The following is a 10,530-nucleotide window of genomic DNA, read 5'->3' as shown; positions in this document are numbered from 1 at the left end:
TGTTGAAAATCTTGTAGATTTCAGATATGAACTGTTTTACACATCCATGAAGATCTTACGTCTTCAATATTATATAGAATTAGATAAACCAAATAGCAGATTAGATGTTGCATCTGTGTTATTGTGTGTTTGGTGAATTGATCTCTGTCTCCAAAACAATACTTATGTTTCGGTTGGGACAGCTTTTTTTTTGCTTTTTAAAATTAAAAAAAAAATTATACTAAACAACTGTTCTATAAAACAATGAGAAAGCTATCCCAAACAAAGTATTAGGTTTCGTTTGATACGGTTTTCTTACAACTTTTTAAAACAATTTTCTAGTACAAAATTTAAATTGTTATACTAGAAAGTTATTTTAAGAAGCCAGTCCCTAAGGAAGCCTTAGATTTCGTTTGGGACGGTTTTCTTATTGCTTCTTAAAACAACTTCCTAGTATAAAAATTTTAATTTTTGAAATAGGGAGTTGTTTTAGGAAGCATAAAAAAAGCCGTCCCAAACCAAACGTTTAGTATCTCCAAGTACAATGGACTGAGTTAGTACTGTAAAAAGGAAAAGTTGCTCTTTTGTTTTTAGGCTGCTCCACTTCCACCTGGTTTGGCGTTGAATGGAATGTTGAACTGAGAGAGAGAGAGAGAGAGAGACAGAGAGAGAGAGCGTGTGAGTCATAAGGCCAACGTTGCTAGCCTTTTGACCATCAACTACAACTGCAGGCTTTCTCCTCTGGATATACTCCAGAATTATTTTTAACAAGTATTAAAGGCTGTTTGGATAGCTTATTCTTTCAACTTTTTATTTATATTTATTAAAATAATTTCTTTTTTTACTTTTGAGATAATTAAAATAAGCTCGTATAAATATCATTTTAAGATTTTTTTTTTTGGAAACTCTAAAATTTTTAGGTTTTATTTGATTAAGTATTTTTATTATTTTTTGAACTAGTTTTTTAGTATAAAAATTTTTTAAATTGAAAATTTTGATATTAAAAAACAGTCTCAAATGTGATCTAAATTGATAGTCAAAATTCTTAACCGATAAGATGTTAAGATGAGCGAATTCAAATGTTAGCTCCAACAAACGAGTTCCAAGGGGCTATAATATGGTTGGGTTAATTTTTTTATGGAATAAATTGAATTATTATAAAATGCTTAAAAATAAATTTATTTTTTAAGCATTTTAAAATATTTATTTTTCAAAGAAAATAATTTCAGATTCTGCCCTCCATCATCATTTTATGTAATCTTTAAAATAAAATAAAATATATAAAAATAAAAAAATGATTCTAGCTGGCCTTAGTAATGGCATTCAACCCTAAATATTTCACGTATGTGAATGATGTTACCGAATACCGATGGAATTTTTTTTTCTTGTCGGTCCATAAAGGAAGGAAAACGTGGGATAGTGTAAATTTTCATGATTCGTGAAGTCAGACGGTCAAAAAATTCATAAAAGATCTGGATATATATATAACATGAAATGCGGGAGCCTTGCACTTGTGATTCCTTGTATGCCTTGTTTGGCTTGTGAGCTTTTCATTTGATATAAAATATAGCTGCTGGCTTTGCTGATTTGGTGATCATAAAAGTCTGTGTATCGTTAAGATTTAGGGGTGTAAACGAGTTGAGTTTAGTTCAAGTCATTTTTGGCTTGAGCTTGAGTTTTATTAATCAATCTAGTTTGAGCTCGACCTTGAGCTTTATTCTACGAGTTCGATATAGCTCACAAGCTGGCTTAGGAGCTTATAAAAAAGAATAATGATTATGATTCAGATAATTATTATAATGTAATTGTCGCGTCTTGCAATATTTGCGGTGGTAGATAAATATAAAGTTTAACGTTTTAGCTTTGTACGAAGATACAACACGCAAACTGATGAAAGAGAAAGGAGTAGCATTCATAAGAGATACCAGAGTTTTACATGTAAGAGAGGTGTTTCGGACTTCTCTTCCTATCCTCTTTTTTTTCCCTTTTTTCCTCCTTGCTCCCCCCCTCTTCATGTGAAGAATGAGAGGTTATTTATAGTTTTTTTGAGAATAACATGGTCAATAAATAGGGAGAAGGTCAAGGGCAAATTGAAAGTGGTTCCAATTGACAGCCGATATCAACTCTATTAATGATGGATCATTTATCGAGTATTTGAGTACTGTCTTAATGATTTTAGAATTTAGCAATCTTGGGCTCGTTGGATTCGTCTCGTTAAGCCACCACCCGGTTCAATTATAAGCATGCCACATTTGATGTCATTTGGCCATCCGATTTATATTTTGAACAATCAAAATATACTGCAGATCCTCAATTTGGACCAATTTGGGTTCGGATTGAGTTGAGTTTAGTGTCGTTGGGTTCGTCTTTTTGAGTCATTCAATTCTACTATAAGTTTGCTAAAATCAGAGTTTGGATAGTCCCAAAATTAATTTTGGAAGTTTCAAACTCAAATTTGCCTTGACATTCATGCCTGATCAAGAAATTTTTTTATGATATATCGACAATGATAAAACGAATAAGGAATTAAAAAAATAATAAAAAATCACTTAATATTAGACAATGAGATAAATTTTTTACAAGGTTGTACTTAAAATTTTGAATGCTAATATAATTTAAATATATTTTATCGCAATATTTTTTAAACAAGTTGGCTTGCGAGCTAACGATTTGATTCAGGTCTGGCAGTCTGGCTCAAGCTTTACTTGTTAGCTCATCGAGCTTGGCTCACGAGTCATTTATCGAGTCGAGTTTGAGCCGGCTCACCAATCGTCTTGACTCACTTGCATCTCTATTTATGTCTATTAGGCATCGTGTTAACATCGTTCTTAAATTAATTAGGTAAGTCATAAAGTTCTTGAAATTTCTTTCCAAGCAAAGGAATCTTCTTATTACTCTCCATTAATCGTTGCTGTGCTGTTTTCATCTTTGACGGTGACAGCGTAGTGATGGGTTAGTGGTGATTTGCATCATCCAAACACTACAAGCGAAAAGAAAAGAAATTTAGCTTTATAAAGTTTAATCAATATCAAAGAGACAGTCGACGACTAAAGAAAATGAATCTTTAGTTCTAGATAAGTGAATTGTTGGTCTTTATTTTATCATAATCTATCAAGGTAATCATTTGTTGATCACTATAGTAGATCTTGTAAACTGTAAATTATAATCATGGATTTCTTCCCATAAAATATTTGAGTGTTCAGATATATTTTTTTTTTCTTTTCAATTGAGTGTTAGAAAATGTATAATGAAAAAAAATACAGTTTACATCGATCTTAACTTAGGGTGTCAATATTTGATCCGACTTGACGTCCGGCTCTTACCAGACCCAAAAAATTCCAAGTCTTGATAATTCGCTTGGAAAATGGTATTGGTTCAATATTCTAGTCTTTTTTTAAAATCGGGTCGGACTCGGGTTGACCCGAAAATTCGAGTATGACCCGGATCCTACAACCCTAGCCCAACCTGCATTGTGTTACTCGCACGTCCCACCTTCCCGCTCACACAGCATCACGCCTGTGTCACACCTACATTTCATACCCATTTCTTGCCTCTCATCTCTGGCTTTAGGGCTGGTTGGGTCGACCAGGGTTTAGGGTGAGTTGGGTCGACTCGAGTTTAGGGCAGGTCGGATCTGGTTTTAGATTTATGACTCGTTTCTAAAATTGGTTCGGGTTAGGATCAGGTCAAATAATGAAATAATTGTGGGTTATTTTTAGAGTAGACCCAAAACAGACTCAAAAATCTATTTTGACACCCCTTTTACATAAATAAAAGACTAAAAGAGAGAAATGTATGCACATAAGGCACAAAATTTATATATGAATATCCAAAAAGTGAAAACAAAAGAGATCTATCTAAGAATGGCAATGTAAGAATTTAAATTGTATGGGACTATCTCTAGTAGCCATAGTTTTTAACCATCTATGATATGTTGTGTATGTCGAAAGGTGGGGGTGAATAATTTCAACATAAATTATTAATTAGCTTTAAGCAATAAATGAAAATGAGCATCATATTTGGTTAGTGGTAGTTATCAGATGATAAGTGATATGGGTGTCACACATCCGTGTTGATTGATGGCTGACCGGGGGTGTTGGAGTAACATGAATAATTGTCGCACATCTGTGTTGATTGATGGCTGATCGGGGGTGGTGGAGTAACATGAATAATTGTGAATATAATTTAGGTCTGTATCAATCCCAAACAATGCTTAGATTTTTTTTTTGATAAAAAAACTTATAAAAATTCCACTTAATATATGCAAGGATAGATACCGAATCAAGTAATAATGTAATATAATGGTAGAGTAGAATATTGATCCCACAAGAAAGAATATTTATTTGAAAATACTAGTACTGTTTACTACAATTACAAAAATTATTATACTCAATAAAAATAAGGGTTGGTGGAGATTCAATCACTTTTATAAAAATTAATATCAAAATAATCGATATATTTACATGAATAAAATATTTTGGATTAATGAAATGTAAATTAATATGTTTCCTAATTTTTTTTCTTTTTAATGTGATGTTATTTATAGCGTATGCTTCATCGATCGCTCGGTTAAGCGTAAAGAGAGAAAGGAAGGGCCCAACTCATTCCACTCCCAATATCAATCTAAACTCATATAGTTTGTCACTCTGTGAAAATTATAGAAGAGTAAATAAAGCATGCACTGTTAATTACTCCCTCATGATAATCCATCTCTATAAATTTGATAGGTAATAATCTCTATGCCTATGCTTGCATTATATCAATCCAACATACCTGGTTGTGCTTACTTTCCTAGTCCTAGGCTCTATGTTACACCTCAAATTAATTATACATATGGCTACTATGTGCATTAAATGAAGACTTGATATATTAAAAACATCATATCATCACTTTAAAGATTAAGAGAAATCATTAGTACTTCATGTTAAGCCATCGGACACGTGGCTTCATTTTACTGGTTTACATGTTACCGTTGCATTGTACTTTCTTTAAAATTGTATCTATTTAAACTCTGTAATTGTTACTGTAGACAATATAGAAGAAATCATTTTTCCCGCTATCTGCTCGCCTTCCTCTCGATCCTTATTCCTCTCTTACCCTCACTCAATCTCGTCAACATGGTATCAGGAGACCAGGAACTCTAAAGTCTCATTCGTTACAGCCATGGCAAGTACAACCACCACATCCTCTTCCGCTCCGGCGGACGCCTCAACCGCCGAATCTAGATTCTCCTCCCCGCCAATTCCTTCCTCTCTGAAGTTCTTGATGAACAATATCAAGAAAGTCATTGCGCATCAACTCACCGCCGACAATCATGCGCTATGGCGAACTCAAGTCCTCAAACTCTTTCGTGCCAACAACTTCGAAGCCTTCTTGACCGGCTCCGCAAACTGTCCGCCGCCTCTGCTTCAAGATTCCGAGGGAAATCACATCACGAATAAAGATCACACCACCTGGCAGCTGCTCGATCAAAATCTTGCAGCGGCCCTATACTCTGTTATCTCCCCCTCAATCCTCCCCTACGTTCTATCGGCGGACCACTGCTACGACATCTGGAGAATCCTTGACAGCCGCCTGCAATCTTCAACGCGGTCCAGAATCTCCCAACTCAAGAACGAGCTTCACTACTTATCTATGAAGGACAAATCCATGACCCAATACCTCCTCGACGTCAAATCCAAAGTCGACGCTCTTGCCGCAGCCGGCGCTCCAGTGGAAGTCGAAGACGTTATTCATTATACGTTAAACGGCCTACCTACAACATACCAGGCTTTTAAAACAGCAATTCGAACCAACCTTCGCTCCGTCAGTCTAGACGAGCTTTACACCCTCCTATGCAGTGAAGAGTTAAACCTTCTTCACGAGACCACTAAAGAACTTCATCATCTTAGCATTGCCAGCAATACCACCGCACTCACAGCCACCAGAGGCCGTGGTCGTGGAAGATCCTCCAACTATCGTGGTCGTTCAATCAATAGACCTCCCTCCGCGGCACCTTCCAACAGAGGTAACAAAGCTCCGAGGCCAGCTATCCATTGCCAAATTTGCGGGAAATTCGGCCACTCAGCCGTCAAATGTTGGCATCGACACGACGACGAATATTCAACCGAGCAGCCAGTTGCTCTGTTCACATCCCCAGCCACCAGCACCTCGTCCGATTGGTTTCTTGATAGTGGAGCCACAAGCCATCTTACGGCCGATCCAAATCAGGTTAACCAATCTCAACCATATCACGGTAACACTCAGGTAACTCTCGGGAACGGCCAGACCATACCAATCCAAAACACCGGTAAAGGTCTGCTGCCGACTCCCTCAGGTAGTCTCAAATTACTTCATTTAAATCTCGTACCAAATTTATCCTTCAATTTGCTATCGGTTTACAGACTAACATCTGATAACGACTGCTTTATTACTTTCTTTCCCCATGGTTACGAAATTAAGGATCGGAAGACCCACCGGCTTCTTCTTTCGGGTCCTTCTACTAATGGTCTCTATCCGCTTCGTCTCAATCAACACACAGCCAATAATACCGACGATCTCGCGCTCGTCTCCATTCAACAAATTCCCGACTTATGGCACAGACGGCTCGGTCACCCTTCGCCGCACACCTTGTCTTCTATTCGTACCAGCAATAATGTCGTTTTAATAAATTCCGTTACTTCCAACTGCAATTCATGTAAGATGGCTAAAAGCCATCGTCTACATACTTCCCCCTCTCAAACTGTAACCACATCGTTATTTTCTCTTGTTCACTCAGACATTTGGGGTCCGTTCTCGGTCGTTTCCACGTCTGGATTTAGATACTATATTTCTTTTATTGATGATTTGTCAAAATTTACATGGATTTACCCCATGACACACAAATCTGAAGCTTTTGACAAGTTTGTTCAATTTCAAAAATCTGTGGAACGCCAGTTTAATCACAAAATTAAAATAATTCGAACGGACAACGGCGGCGAATATATCAATTACAAATTCAAAAACTACTGCACCTCTCTAGGCATTCTTCATCAATCGACTTGCCCGCACTCGCCTTCGCAGAACGGAGTCGCAGAACGTAAACACCGTCATCTCATCGAAACCACTCGTACCCTTCTCATTCAAGCCTCTCTCCCTCTATCGCTATGGGTAGATATTCTTCTCACCGCAAACTACCTAATCAATCGTTTACCTTCATCCGTCACAGATCATAAATCTCCCTTCGAGATCTTACACGGACAGCCACCTAGCTACGATCATCTCAAGGTTCTTGGGTGCTTATGTTACCCGTGGCTCAAACCTTACACCTCTCACAAACTATCTCCCACATCTATCCCGTGTGTCTTCATTGGCTACGCTCATTCGCAAAAAGGATACAAATGCTTGGACATCCACACTCACAAAATCTACACATCATGTCATGTCATATTCAACGAAAACGAATTTCCTTACTCCACTCGATTTCAACAATCCTCTGCATACTGCTCTCAACCTCCAATGCCTCCGCTGCTGCTGGTTCCCAACTCCAGTATTCTACCTCAACAAAATCACTCTACTGCATCTGTCTCCACGCCTATCTCTCCGCCCGATTATCCCACATTAACTTCATCATCTCCATCACTGCCTATCACACCATCTAGTCCTTCACCCACCCTACCTAACACCCAATCAATCACGGCCTCAAATCCAGCCAGCACTCTGCCAAATACTAACACTAGCCAGGCTCCCTCTCTTCCGTCTCATCCTATGGCTACCCGATCGAAATCCGGAATTTCGAAACCAAAGAAAATCTTCGACCTCGCTCACATTGTTCAAACTACAGAACCTCAATCTTACAAACAGGCTGTCAAAGCAAAACATTGGCGCGCTGCCATGTCTCAGGAATTTCAGGCACTCCAAGCCCAAGGCACTTGGGAGCTCGTTCCACCATCACCCTCCATGAACATCCTCGGCTCAAAATGGACATTTCGCACCAAGTATAACTCGGACGGGACCATCGCCAGATATAAAGCTCGGTTGGTCGCCAAAGGATTCAATCAAGAACACGGCGTCGACTACACCGAGACGTTCAGTCCAGTCGCCAAGATGCCCACTATTCGCGTTCTCATCCTCATTGCTCTCCATCATAACTGGATCATACATCAGTTGGACGTTTCTAATGCCTTTCTCCACGGCACCCTGTCCGACACTGTCTACATGTCGCAACTGCCGGGCTTCCAGGACTCCGTCCATCCCGGCCACATCTGCAAACTTAAGAAAGCACTGTATGGCCTCAAACAATCGCCCAGGGAGTGGTACGCTACACTATCAAATCACCTTCTCAAGCTCGGCTTCAAGATCAGCACGTCCGACCACTCGTTACTCACTTACAACTCTGGTTCCACACGTATCTACATGCTCATCTATGTCGATGACATCTTACTCACAGGTAATTCTCAAACCGAAATTTCAAATCTATTATCTAACTTGAACTCTCATTTCCAGATGCGAAACCTTGGGTCTCTTTCGCAATTCCTCGGCATCCATACAACTCGAACGACGAATTGTCTCATCCTGCATCAACAAAGTTACGCAAAGAGCATAATTCACCGAGCGGGCATGGATCAGTCCAAACCGGTTCTCACCCCCTACCCAACCGCTCCTCCCGTAACAGCGAACCCAGCACACCCTACGAGCATCCACAACTATACAGACAACTCATAGGAGCTCTGCAATATTTGACGATCACACGACCGGACATTCAATTTGCTGTACAACAATTATGTCAACATATGCAAAATCCTCTTCTAACTCATTACGAATCACTCAAGCGCCTACTTCGGTATATTCATGGCTCGACAGGCACAGGTATACCCCTAAACCGCACTCATTTAACACTAACCGGTTATTCGGACGCAGATTGGGCAAGCAACACTCAAGACCGCAAATCTATCTCCGGATATTGCAATTTTCTGGGCAACTCTATCATCTCTTGGCAAGTCAAGAAACAAGCTACCACAGCCCGCTCATCAACCGAAGCAGAGTATAGGGCCCTTGCATCCGAAGCGTCCGAAATTATCTGGCTACGCCAGCTTCTAGCGGATTTCCATATACCACAAAATGAACCTACAACAATATTCTGTGATAATACATCAGCAATCTCTCTTGCAAACAACCCCATCTTTCACGCTCGTACAAAGCACATAGAGGTGGACTACCATTTTATTCGAGACTGCATCAAGACCAAGCAAATCTCTGTTCATCACATATGTACAGAAGACCAGATCGCTGATCTGTTTACAAAATCCCTGCCCAACGCCAGATTTAAAACTCTCTCAAACAAACTTACAGCACTCACGGATCCATAAGTTTGAGGGGGGCTGTTAAGCCATCGGACACGTGGCTTCATTTTACTGGTTTACATGTTACCGTTGCATTGTACTTTCTTTAAAATTGTATCTATTTAAACTCTGTAATTGTTACTGTAGACAATATAGAAGAAATCATTTTTCCCGCTATCTGCTCGCCTTCCTCTCGATCCTTATTCCTCTCTTACCCTCACTCAATCTCGTCAACACTTCATATTTAATTTATATCATCAATCCAAAATTAGAGAATTTAGCCAATCATGAAGAACAAATGAAGCAAACTCATTTACATTAATTACATAAATGAAAGAAAGTACATAAGAAAGTATATCACCGGATGATCCAACAATCTCCTCTACACTCCTTCTTAAACTTACATAATTATTTCCACAAATACTGACCAAATGCTCTAATGAGTGGATTTAGTGTTCCTTGAATTTTCTTAGTTGTCACTCCCAAGAAAATTTCAGAGAGACACTTTGAGGTTTGGCTTTTACTAAATGAATGAACTCTCTTACAAACATTACAAACATATTATTTTTTAGAAAATTATAGAAATAAATTCTGGCACTGCGGCGCTCGAGTCACTTATGCCACAACGCCTATAAAAATGAACTAACATTATAATGCTGTAGGATTTCCTCCGCTGTGGCGCTTGCTGATATGGACCTACTATTTAATTAGTTGACACGTCGTTTTGCTAGAATAATGTGTCGTAAATGGTTACAACTGTAGCGTTGCGGCGCTACTGACGATTGAGTGATGCCCCATCTACATGGCACTTCCTTAGCTTGGCGACCTTGACTTATGGCGTTGCGGCACGATACATACAAATTTTGAGCTTTGCGATGATGACTCCTACAGCGCCACTGTCTAGACAGAGATTAGGTGTCACCATGTCTACATTTTGGCGCTCTTTGACACCACAGTGATATTGTATTAGACTCCATGGCGTTGTATCAGTACTTGAAAATTTCTTTTCATTTCATGTATTTTTTTATACAAATACAATTAAAATAATATATTTTTACTGACAAATTAATACATATAATATAACATTATTTACACTTATCAATGACTATTATTGCTCATTAGACAATTGAAGTATTGATTGGGGAGAGCATCAAATCATAGGCGTCAGCGAATATGAGAGTCAACCCATTCGACGATTATAATCAAATGATATGTGCTAGCAATCTTTCATCATCAAGCATGAGAGGGTAAT

This window comes from Dendrobium catenatum, unplaced genomic scaffold (genome assembly GCF_001605985.2).
Source record: "Dendrobium catenatum unplaced genomic scaffold, ASM160598v2 fragScaff_scaffold_1105, whole genome shotgun sequence".
NCBI lineage: Eukaryota > Viridiplantae > Streptophyta > Magnoliopsida > Asparagales > Orchidaceae > Dendrobium > Dendrobium catenatum.
This window is presented reverse-complemented; position numbering follows the sequence as displayed.